We start from the raw sequence: 12608 nt of genomic DNA on the forward strand, positions 1-12608 counted from the left end.
TCCTGACCTAGGGGGAGCGCCCTTTCTTTTATGCTTACGACTATTTCTTCAGCCAGTTGGACATCACTTTTCCCTTTACTTCATTTGAGACCGACATGTTGTGGTCGTGTAATGTAGCTCCGTCCCAGCTTCATCCAAACTCCTGGGGCTTTATTAAGATTTTTCAGCTTCTTTGTCAGGAATTGAATGTTACCTATCCTCAAACTCTTTTTCTTTATTTGTTCGTTTTAACTAAGCCCAGGATTTCTTCAAAAAAGAAAGCCTCGTGGGTTTCTTTTAGATCTGTACAAGGACATAAGATTTTTACCATGTATGACGAGTCCTTTAGGGACTTCAAGAATTATTTTTTTAAGGTTCGAGCTGTTGAGGGAGCTCGCCCCTTTTTTTCTGGAAGCAAATAGTGAGCCATCCTTCCCTCTGCATTGGTAGCAAAATGTAGTAGTATCCCGATATACGTAGGAAATGCTTGATGAGATCAAACAGGCCTTTGTGACAGTTTTGGAGGTCCTTTGGGGGGAACCTCCTCATCTGGATACCAAAAAATCTTTGGGAAACCCCTCCCTCGTCCGAGATGCCTTGGGTATTACTTGATATATATTGTTTCTTGTTTTAGCTTTTCTCCCTCTTTCCTGGTTTGTAAAACTGTTGTTTCTCATTTTTCAGAGATGGCTAAGAATAATGATGCAATGAAGGCCTTCAAAAAGGCGAGAAAAGCTACTGCAACTCAAAGCACCTCGGCCCGGGTGGATGGGGAAGGGTCCTCTCAGGTCTCATTGAAGTCGTCTGTGTTGAGTTCCCCTGGCCCGAGGAGAATGATCCCTACTCCTCGGGTTCATTTAGTGCATCCTCCATAATCTTCCACTACTGCTGTGGTTTCTTCTTCGGCCGTCCCTCATTTTAAAAGGCCTCGAACCGTTGAACCTTTCAATCTGGATGCGCCTGATTTTGACCCCATTGGCTTTGTTGACCAGCAGATTGCTCCTTATGGTACCCTCTCCATGGATGATATTTCTCTCCTTCATCACTTAGATTTTATAACTCGAAGTAGCATCAAGATGGCTCATATGGGAGCTGCCCTGTACCGAACTGCTCAAAATCTTCCTCTGCATGCTACCAAAGCCTTTATGGAGGAAGCTAAGCAAGAGTTCGACCGGATGAAGGGTCTGAAGGAGGAGCTCGAAGTGAAGGTGACTAAACTGGAGAAGGAACTAGAGGGGGAGAAGGCCAGCTCTCTTGCCTTGGCGGCTTCTGTGCAGTTGGCTGAGGATACGGCATTGAAGCATAAAGAAAGCTACGTCACGACCTACCGGGAAGTGATGCATCTCAGGGAGGAGTTAGAGTCGGCCCGGGTTGATTATTCCGAGCTCCAGGGTCACCTTGTAGGCAGCGTAACAGCTGCTTATGAGAACCTGAAGGAGCAGGTTTAGGTTCTTGCCCGGAGGTTAACCTTGCTTTATTTAGTTTGGATAATGTTGTGAAGGATGGCAAGATTGTCCCTAATGATCCTGATGATGATTATGTTGAGCCTCCCTCTGAGCCTGCCGCCAAAGCTTCTGTTGTGTCGGCTTCTTCAGGTCCTGCTCATCCCGAATTAGATCCTGATTGCCAAATCTTGAATTAGGATGACAGGACAGTGGACGCAGTGCCTCTCCAAACTCATCCATCTTCACCATGTGCTGATGCTGTCGAGAAACCTTCGGGTGTTTACTGAATTTTGTAATTGTTTGTATAGATAGCCCGGCTTGTGGGCTTTTGGACTCTTTATTTTGTTTGTTGACTTTTGACACTCTTTTAGTTGCTGGTTTATCAACTTTATTTTGATAAACAAAGTAGTTTCCAGGATTTTTGGGCTGATCTTGATGGCCTCTGAAGCTGGCTATTATTATAACTTTGTGTTTTTATATCATGTCTGTTTGCGCTTGTCTTGGTACCTTCGTAGGCTTTGGGAGTGTTGGAACTTTGTCTGACCTGATTGGCTTGATTCCTTTGCCTGATGATGTTTTCAGCAATTCATTTTATTTGAACTTTGTTCAGGTCTTTGTTAGGAATTACTTTGCATAACGCTGAGGTTGCTGATTTCGTCAGGTCGATTTTTGTCTGAGTTATTGTTTGTAACCCTCTTTTTTGGACCTCATTTAGGTATCTTTCAGGGGTTACTTTTGTAGCTTTATGTTTTGGGTCGACTTCATCACGTCGGGTCCTTCTAAGTTATTTTTGTAATCCTCTTTCTTGGACCCTGTTCAGATCTCTTTCCGGGATTACATTTATAACTTTGTACTTTGGGCCGACTTCATCACGTCGGGCTCTTCTAAGTTATTTTGTAATCCTCTTTCTTGGACCTTGTTTAGATCTCTTTCAGGGATTAGTTTTATAACTTTGTACTTGGGGCCGACTTCATCATGTCGGGCTTTTCTAAGTTATTTTGTAATCCTCTTTTTTGGACCTTGTTCAGATCTCTTTCAGTGATTACTTTTATAACTTTGTACTTTGGGCCGATTTCATCGCGTCGGGCCCTTCTAAATTATAGTAATCCTCTTTTATAGGGCTGGCCAGACCTCTTTCCAGGGATTTACTTATAACTTCGGTTATTGTGACTGGTCCGACTTCTTTATGTCGGCCAATCTTTAAGTTATTTTATAGCAATCCATTTTATTAGGACCTCGTCAAGTCCTTTATATGGATCACTTTCTATAGCTTCTTACATTATTCTGTTTTCATCTTTGCCAATTTTGTAGAGATTGGGTTTAACCCTCGTTTGGTCGACCTTTTAATGAATTTGGTTTTCATTTTTGGTCTTTATCATGATCACGTAGTGAATTTGACAATCACTTTCTGTCGATCTGTAGCTTTATAATCAGACGATGAATGTTTCAGATTAATGCGGCTTGAGCATTTGTAGAAGATCTGAACAGATTTTATTAAAAAAGAAAATACAAATATATACATGCGGGAAGTTAATCTACTAAGTTGGGTGATTCGTAGGTCTTGGCTTGGCGCCTTATGAGCGGATAATTTATACGCTTCTTGGCATTATTTTTAGGTAATTTTTAGTAGGATCTAGCTACTTTTAGGGATGTTTTCATTAGTTTTTATGCTAAATTCACATTTCTCGACTTTACTATGAGTTCGTGTGTTTTTCTGTGATTTCAGGTAATTTCTGGCTGAAATTGAGGGACCTGAGCAAAACTCTGATAGAAGGCTGACAAAGGACTGCTGATGCTATTGGATTCTGACCTCCCTGCACTCGAAATGGATTTTTTAGAGCTATAGAAAACCAAATGGTGCGCTCTTAACGGCGTTGGAAAATAGACATCCAGAGCTTTCCAGCAATATATAATAGTCCATACTTTATTCGAGATTAGACGACGCAAACTGGCGCTCAACGCCAGCTCCATGTTGCATTCTAGAGTCAAACGCCAGAAACACGTCACGAACCAGAGTTGAACGCCAAAAACACGTTACAACTTGGCGTTCAACTCCAAATGAAGCCTCTGCATGTGTAAAGCTCAAGCTCAGCTCAAGCACACACCAAGTGGGCCCCGGAAGTGGATTTCTGCATCAATTACTTACTTCTGTAAATCCTAGTAGCTAGTCTAGTATAAATAAGATATTTTATTATTGTATCCTAGATCCTGGATCCTGGATTGTATTTTTGATCCTGCGATCACATTTTGGGGGCTGGCCATTCGGCCATGCCTGGACCTTCATCACTTATGTATTTTCAATGGTGTAGTTTCTACACACCATAGATTAAGGGTGTGGAGCTCTGCAGTACCTCAAGTTTTAATGCAATTACTACTATTTTCTATTCAATTCAGTTTATTCCTGTTCTAAGATATTCGTTGCACTTCACCATGACGAATGTGATGATCTGTGACACTCATCATCATTCTCACCTATGAACGCGTGACTGACAACCACCTCCGTTCTACCTTAGACCGAGCGCATATCTCTTGGATTCCTTAATCAGAGTCTTCGTGGTATAAGCTTGAATTGATGGCAGCATTCATAAGAATCTAGAAAGTCTAAACCTTGTTTGTGGTATTCCGAGTAGGATTCAGGGATTGAATGACTGTGACGAGCTTCAAACTTGCGATTGTTGGGCGTGATGACAAACGCAAAAGAATCAATGGATTCTATTCCAACATGATCGAGAACCGACAGATGATTAGCCGTGCTGTGACAGAGCATTTGGACCATTTTCACTGAGAGGATGGGATGTAGCCATTAACAACGGTGATTTTCTATATACAGCTTGCCATGGAAAGGAGTAAAAAGGATTGGATGAAGGTAGTAGGAAAGCAGAGATTCAAAAGGAGCACAGCATCTTCATACGCCTATCTGAAATTCCCACGAATGATTTACATAAGTATTTCAATCTTTATTTTCTAGTTATTTATTATTATTATTATTATTCGAAAACTCCATAACCAATTATTATCCGCCTAACTTAGATTTACAAGATAACCATAGCTTGCTTCATACCAACAATCTCTGTGGGATCGACCCTTACTCACGTAAGGTTTATTACTTGGACGACCTAGTGCACTTGCTGGTTTGTTGTGCGAAGTTGTGAAGTTATGTTTGGACCATGGTATCATGCACCAAGTGTTTGGCGCCATTACCAGGGAGAGAACAAACATGAATGCTATTATCAGAAATCACAATTTTTCCTACCAAGTTTTTGGTGCCGCTGCCGGGGATTGTTCGAGTTTGGACAACTGACGGTTCATCTTGTTGCTCAGATTAGGTAATTTTCTTTCTGTTTTATTTTCTAAAATTTTTCAAAAAAATCTTTCAAAAAAATTTTCTCATCTATTTTCGAAAATTATTCTAAATTTTTAAGAATGAATTCTAGTGTTTCTTGAAGCATATTGAAGCTTGGCTGGCTGTAAAGCCATGTTTAATTCTTTTGGACTGAGGCTTCCAATCATCAGCATAGAGGCAAGTTAATTGAAATATCAGCTGTTGTATGTCTGATTTATATCCTAAAGCTGGCTGGCTATTAAGCCATGTCCAACCCTTGGATTGGAGCTTTAGGCTAACATTGAAAGATTCTTGGAATTCTTATTAAAAATTTTGGATTTCTTATTTTCTTTTTCCTATATGTTTTTCGAAAAAATAAAAAAAATCCAAAAAAATTAGAAAATCATAAAAATAAAAAATATTGTGTTTCTTGTTTGAGTCTTGAGTCAATTTTTAAGTTTGGTGTCAGTTGCATGTTTTAAAAATTTTTGCATTTTTTTTGAAAATTCATGCATGATGTTCTTCATGATCTTCAAGTTGTTCTTGGTAAGTCTTCTTGTTTGATCTTGGTGTTTTCTTATTTTGTTTCTTTTGTTGTTTTTCATGTGCATTTTTGCATTTATAGTGTCTAAGCATTAAAGATTTCTAGGTTTGGTGTTTTACATGTTTTCTTTGCATAAAAATTTTTTCAAAAATATGTTCTAGATGTTCATCATGATCTTCAAAGTGTTCTTGGTGTTCATCTTGACACTCATAGTGTTCTTGCATGCATCATGTGTTTTGATCCAAAATTTTCATGTTTTGGGTCATAATTGTGTTTTTCTCTCTCATCATTAAAAATTTTAAAAATAAAAAAATATCTTTTCCTTTTTTCTCTCAAAATTTCGAAAATTTGAGTTGACTTAGTCAAAAAATTTTTAAAATTAGTTTTTTCTTGTAAGTCAAGTCAAATTTTCAATTTTTAAAAATGTTATCTTTTCAAAACTTTTTCAAAAATCAAATCTTTTTCATTTTTCTTACTATTTTTTGAAAATTTTTAATTTGAATTTTAAAATCTTTTTCTTATCTTTAATTCATAATTTTTGAATCTTTACTAACAATTAATGTGATTGATTCAAAAATTTGAAGTTTGTTACTTTCTTGTTAAGAAAGGTTCAATCTTTAAATTCTAGAATCATATCTATTAGTTTCTTGTTAGTCAAGTAATTAATTTTTAATTTTAAAAATAAATTCCTTTTCAAAATATCTTTTCTATCATATCTTTTTCAAAATTTTATCTTGTTTCAAAAGTTTGATTTCAAAATATCTTCCAACTTTTTATCTTTTCAAAATTAAATTTCAAATCTTTTTCAACTAACTAGTTGACTTTTTGTTTGTTTTAACTATATCTTATCTTTTTCAAAACTACCTAACTACTTTCCTCTCTCTAATTTTCGAAAATTACCTCCCTCTTTTTCAAAATTCTTTTAATTAACTAATTGTTTTAAATTTATTTTTAATTTTAATTCTTCTTTTATTTTCGAAAATTACTAACCCTTTTTCAAAATTAATTTTCGAATTCCCCCTCTCATCTCCTTCTATTTATTTATTTATTTACTAACACTTCTTCTCATCTCAAGAATCTGAACCTATCTTCACCCTTGTGTTTGGATTCTTACCTTTTCCTTCTTATATTCCCTTTTTCATTTACTAACATAAAGGAATCTCTCTACTGTGGTAAAGAGGATCCCTATTATTATTTTCTGTTTCCTTTTTTTTCATATGAGCAGAAGCAAGGACAAGAACATTCTTGTTGAGGCAGATCCTGAACCTAAAAGAACTCTGAAGATAAATTAAGAGAAGCTAAATTACAACAATCCAGAGACAACCTTACAGAAATTTTCGAAAAGAAAGAGGAGATGGCAGCCGAAAATAATAATGCAAGGAGGATGCTTGGTGATTATACTACACCTACTTCCAAGTTTGATGGAAGAAGCATCTCAATTCCTGCTATTGGAGCAAATAACTTTGAGCTGAAACTTCAACTGGTTGCTCTAATGCAACAGAAGTGCAAGTTTCATGGACTTCCATCAAAAGATCCCTACCAGTTTTTAACTGAGTTCTTGCAGATCTGTGAGATTGTTCAGACTAATGGAGTAGATCCTGAAGTCCACAGGCTCATGCTTTTCCCCTTTGCTATAAGAGATAGAGCTAGAATATGGTTGGATTCATAACCTAAAGATAGCCTGGACTCATTGGATAAGCTGGTCATGGCCTTCTTGGATAAGTTCTTTCCTCCTCAAAAGCTGAGCAAGCTTAGAGTGGATGTTCTGACCTTCAAAGAAAAAGATGGTGAATCCCTCTATGAAGCTTGGGAAAGATACAAGAAGATGACCAAAAGGTGTCCTTCTGACATGCTTTCATAATGGACTATTTTGGATATATTCTATTATGGTCTATCTGAATTCTCTAAGATGTCACTGGACCATTCTGCAGGTGGATCCATCCACCTAAAGAAAATGCATGCAGAAGCTCAAAAACTCATTGACATGGTTGCAAATAACCAATTCATGTATACTTCTGAGAGGAATTCCGTGAGTAATGGGACGCCTCAGAAGAAGGGAGTTCTTGAAATTGATGCTCTGAATGCCATATTGGCTTAGAACAAAAGGTTGACTCAGCAAGTCAACATGATTTCTCAAAGTCTGAATGGATGGAAAAATGCATCCAGCAGTACTAAAGAGGCATCTTCTGAAGAAGAAGCTTATGATCCTGAGAACCTTGCAATAGCAGAGGTAAATTATATGGGTGAACCTTATGGAAACACCTATAATTCATCATGGAGAAATCATCCAAATTTCTCATGGAAGGACTAACAAAAGCCTCAACAAGGCTTTAATAATACTGGAAGAAATAGGCTCAGCAATAGCAAGCCTTATCCATCATCTTCTCAGCAACAGACAGAGAATTCTGAGTAGAGAACTTCTAATTTAGCAAACTTGGTCTCTGATATGTCTAAGGCCACTTTAAGTTTCATGAGTGAAAGAAGGTCCTCCATAAGAAATTTAGCAGCACAAGTGGGCCAGCTGAGTAAGAAAATCCCTGAAACTCCTCCTAGTACTCTCCCAAGTGATGTGTGGAAAACGATCCAACACAAAACTCACCGGCAAGTGTACCGGGTCGCATCAAGTAGTAAAACTCACTTAGAGTGAGGTCGATCCCACAGGGATTGAAGGATTGAGCAATTTTAGTTTAGTGGTTGATTTAGTCAAGCGAATCAAGTATTGGTTGAGTGGTTTATCATTAACAAAAGCTAAATTGCTTGGAATGTAAAAGGAGAAGGGAATATTGCAGTAAATCAAAGAGCAAGAAAGTAAAGAGACTGAATCTTAAAGTGCAAGTAATGTAAATTGCAGAAACTTAGATTGCAAGTAATGTAAATAACTGAAGCTTAAAGTGCAAGAAATGTAAATTGCTTGAATCATAAAAGGAATTGGGAGTTGGGATTGCAGAATTTAAACAAGAAAAGGTAAATTGCCACAAACAGAAGAGTAGAGGATTGATTAAATGGAAATAGATCTCAACAGAAAAAGTAAAAATGCTTTGAAGATCTAAAAACAGAAAATGAGCGATGCTTAATTTGCAGCAATTTAAAAGATGATTGAAGATCTCAGGAGTGGAAGAGACTTGATAACAAGTCTAGATCTCAAATCCTTCCTTGATCCAACAAGAGCAATTGCAAAAGAAATGAAGGAAAGTAAATTGCAGAAAGAGTAGAAGATGAAGCAGTAAATAGAGATTGAAATTCAATTCTGCAGAAAAGTAAAAAAAGAGATCACAAGGTGAGATTGAAACAGAATTTCTTCAATTCTTCACCTAAGATCCAAAGCAAGAAAAGTAAAGAGTGCTCAAGCAAGAACAAGGAAGAAGAGAGATCAATTCTCCTTCCCAATTCTCTCAGAAATTCCAAAGTTCAAAATTAAAAATGCAAGTAAAAAGGAAAATTCCAAATGAAGTCTAGAGGTTCTAAAAAAATAAAAGAAAGAAAAGTAAGGTCCTAATTACATCAAACTAGCTCCTATTTATACACTTTCTATTCTTGGATTTTGGGATTTGGATGGGCTTTTGATTTGGTGAATAAATGAATTAAGTTGGATTTTTAATTGAATTTCAGCCCAAGAAGAATGTGGTTCCAGGAGGATGCTCAGCTCACAAGTTGAGCTGAGCATTGAGGCCTTGTGTTGATTCCTTTGCACCGTGCCAAGCATCAGGGGAATGCTCAGCTCAACTTGTGAGCTGAGCATTGGTGCCTTGGTGCGCTGCCCTTGGACCGTGCCAAATTTAGTGCACTTCACTCCTTCCTGGCCTTGCCAAGATGTGCCTCCTTGCACCAAGAAGTAGCGCTCTGCTCACTAAGTAGGCTGAGCATTGGTGCTCACAAGGAGAGGTCCTTGGTTCGAAACTTGCTGAATGCATGCGCTGGAGGTTTTCTTGTGGTGCCTTGCTCCTTGCTTCCTTGAGGTGTTGAGTTCGAATCCTGGAGGTGGCATTTTGCTAATTTTTGGCTTGTTTTCCTTTGGAGTAGCGCTTCCCCCCTCCCCTTAGGTCATGGGTTCAAGCCTTGGAGCATGCACTTTGCAACTTATTTTCTTTGAATTATTCTTCAATGCTTTTGACAATGCTCACTTGGTGAGCTGAGCATTGTTTTTCTTTTCCTTGTTTCTTGGCTTCCTATTGTGCTCAGCTCACAAAGTGAGCAGAGCATTGTGCCTTGGCCCCATGGGAGTGATTGTAGCGCTCACTTAGTGAGCATTGGTGCTCTTGGAGTGAGCTTCAAGGTTTCATGTGCCACACTTCCTCCTTTCTTTGCCACACTTTCTTTCTTGAGCCACACTTTTTAGGCCACATTTTCTTCTTTTCTTCTTTTCTTCACCTACAATTAATCAAAACAACCAATCAAAGTATCCCCAAATTCACAAGGTTTATAAATCATTAAAATGCAATTAAATTTAGCCTAAACCTCATGATTTAGCATCAATTATATGGTGGTTGTTTGATTCAAAGAAACCATGCATTTCCAATCCAAATCACTTACTTAGAATACAAGAAAGTGCATAAAACCTAATGAAAACAAAGAAAATGACTAGTGTAACTAGGTGGTGGACGAAATTGTGATCTACGTTCTTTGGATTTTGAATGAAAACTTTATTATGGCACTGGTTGGATTCACAACTCCGTTCAACTAACCAGCAAGTGTACTGGGTCGTCCAAGTAATAAACCTTACGTGAGTAAGGGTCGATCCCACAGAGATTGTTGGTATGAAGCAAGCTATGGTCACCTTGTAAATCTCAGTTAGGCAGATTAAAGGGTAATTGTGATTATTGGAATAAATAATAAAAAGGAATAATAAAAGGGATAGAATACTTATGCAGATTCATTGGTGGGAATTTCAGATAAGCGGATGGAGATGCTGTAGAGCCCAAGGACGCCTGCTCTCCTATTGCTTCTACTCAATCCTTCTTACTCCTTTCCATGGCAAGCTTTGTATAGGGGTTCACCATCAACTGTGGCTACTTTCATCCTCTCGGGAAAATGATCCTATGCGGTTGTCAGTCGCACGGCTAATCGTCTGGAGGCATCACCCATGGCTAATGGCTACATCCTATCCTCGCAGTGAAAACTAATGCTCACGCACTCTGTCACAGTACGGCTAATCACCGGTTGGTTCCCGCTCCTACTGGAATAGAATCCCTTGATTCTTTTGCGTCTGTCACTAACGCCCAGCAGGTTACAAGTTTGAAGCACATCACAGTCATTCATTACCGGAATCCTACTCGGAATACCACAGACAAGGTTAGACTTTCCGGATTCCCAGGATCCTACTCGGAATACCACAGACAAGGTGAGACTTTCCGGATCCTCATAAATGCCGCCATCTATCTAGCTTATACCACGAAGATTCTATTGGGGAATCTAAGAGATACGCATTCAAGCTCGGTTGCATGTAGAACGGAAGTGGTTGTCAATCACGCGCGTTCATAAGTGAGAATGAGAATGAGGGTAATCTGACTCATAACATTCATCATGTTCTTGGGTACGAATGAATATCTTGGAATAAGAATAAAAGAGATTTGAATAAAAGATAATAGAATTTCATTAATACTTGAGGTACAGCAGAGCTCCACACCCTTAATCTATGGTGTGCAGAAACTCCACCGTTGAAAATACATAAGCAAAAGAGGTTCAGGCATGGCCGCATGGCCAGCCCCCCTAACGTGATCAATGATCTCCTAAGATGAAGAATAAAACAAAACTGAGACCAAAGATGAAACGTGGTCAAAAGACATCTAATACAATAGATAAATGTTCTATATATACTTAGACTAGCTCCTAGGGTTTACATGAGTAAGTAATTGATGCATAAATCCACTTCCGGGGCCCACTTGGTGTATGCTTGGGCTGAGCTTGATTAATCCACGAGCTGAGGCATTTCCTGGAGTTGAACTCCGAGTTATGACGTGTTTTGGGCGTTCAACTCCGGATCATGACGTTTTTCTGGCGTTTAACTCCAGACAGCAGCGTGTACTTGGCGTTCAACGCCAAGTTACGTCGTCATTCTTCGAATAAAGTATGGACTATTATATATTGCTGGAAAGCCCTGGATGTCTACTTTCCAACGCCGTTGAGAGCGCGCCAAATGGAGTTCTGTAGCTCCAGAAAATACATTTCGAGTGCAGGGAGGTCAGATTCCAACAGCATCAGCAGTCCTTTTGTCAGCCTCCTTCAGAGTTTTGCTCAAATCCCTCAATTTCAGTCAGAATTTACCTGAAATCACAGAAAAACACACAAACTCATAGTAAAGTCCAGAAATGTGAATTTAACATAAAAACTAATGAAAACATCCCTAAAAGTAGCTTAAACTTACTAAAAACTATACAAAAACAATGCCAAAAAGCGTATAAATTATCCGCTCATCACAACACCAAACTTAAATTGTTGCTTGTCCCCAAGCAACTGAAAATCAAATAGGATAAAAGAAGAGAATATACTATAAATTCCAGAATATCAATGAATATTAATTTAATTAGATGAGCGGGACTTGTAGCTTTTTGCTTCTGAACAGTTTTGGCATCTCACTTTTTCCTTTGTAGTTCAGAGTGATTGACGTCTCTGGGAACTCAGAATTTCAGATAGTGTTATTGACTCTCTTAGTTAAGCATGTTGATTCTTGAACACAGCTACTTATGAGTCTTGGCCTTGGCCCTAAGCACTTTGTTTTCCAGTATTACCACCGGATACACAAATGCCACAGACACATAACTGGGTGAACCTTTTCAGATTGTGACTCAGCTTTGCTAAAGTCCCCAGTTAGTGGTGTCCAGAGCTCTTAAGCACACTCTTTTGCTTTGGATCACGACTTTAACCATTCAGTCTCAAGCTTTTCACTTGGACCTTCATGACACAAGCACATGGTTAGGGACAGCTTGATTTAGCGCTTAGGCCTGGATTTAGATTCCTTGGGCCCTCCTATCCATTGATGCTCAAAGCCTTGGATCCTCTTTTACCCTTGCCTTTTGGTTTTAAGGGCTATTGGCTTTTTCTACTGCTCTTTCTTTTTCTTTTCGCCATTTTTTTTTCGCAAGCTTACTTTTTCACTGCTTTCTCTTGCTTCAAGAATCAATTCATGAATTTTTCAGTTCATCAATAACATTTCTCTTTGTTCATCATTCTTTCAAGAGCCAACAATTTTAACACTCATAAACAACAAGATCAAAAATATGCACTGTTCAAGCATTCATTCAGAAAACAAAAATTATTGCCACCACATCAATATAATTAAATTAAATTCAATAATAATTTCGAAATTTATGTACTTCTTGTT

At 38.2% G+C, this 12608-nt stretch overlaps 1 non-coding gene across 1 annotated transcript; it reads right to left on the minus strand.

The window, feature by feature from the left end:
* Nucleotides 1-7037: 7037 nt before the first annotated feature.
* LOC112798946 (small nucleolar RNA R71) lies at nt 7038-7145 on the minus strand. Its single transcript, XR_003200540.1, has one exon. It is a non-coding gene; the product is annotated as a small nucleolar RNA R71 (small nucleolar RNA).
* Nucleotides 7146-12608: the final 5463 nt, after the last annotated feature.

Source organism: Arachis hypogaea, chromosome 4 (assembly GCF_003086295.3).
Source record: "Arachis hypogaea cultivar Tifrunner chromosome 4, arahy.Tifrunner.gnm2.J5K5, whole genome shotgun sequence".
Lineage (NCBI taxonomy): Eukaryota > Viridiplantae > Streptophyta > Magnoliopsida > Fabales > Fabaceae > Arachis > Arachis hypogaea.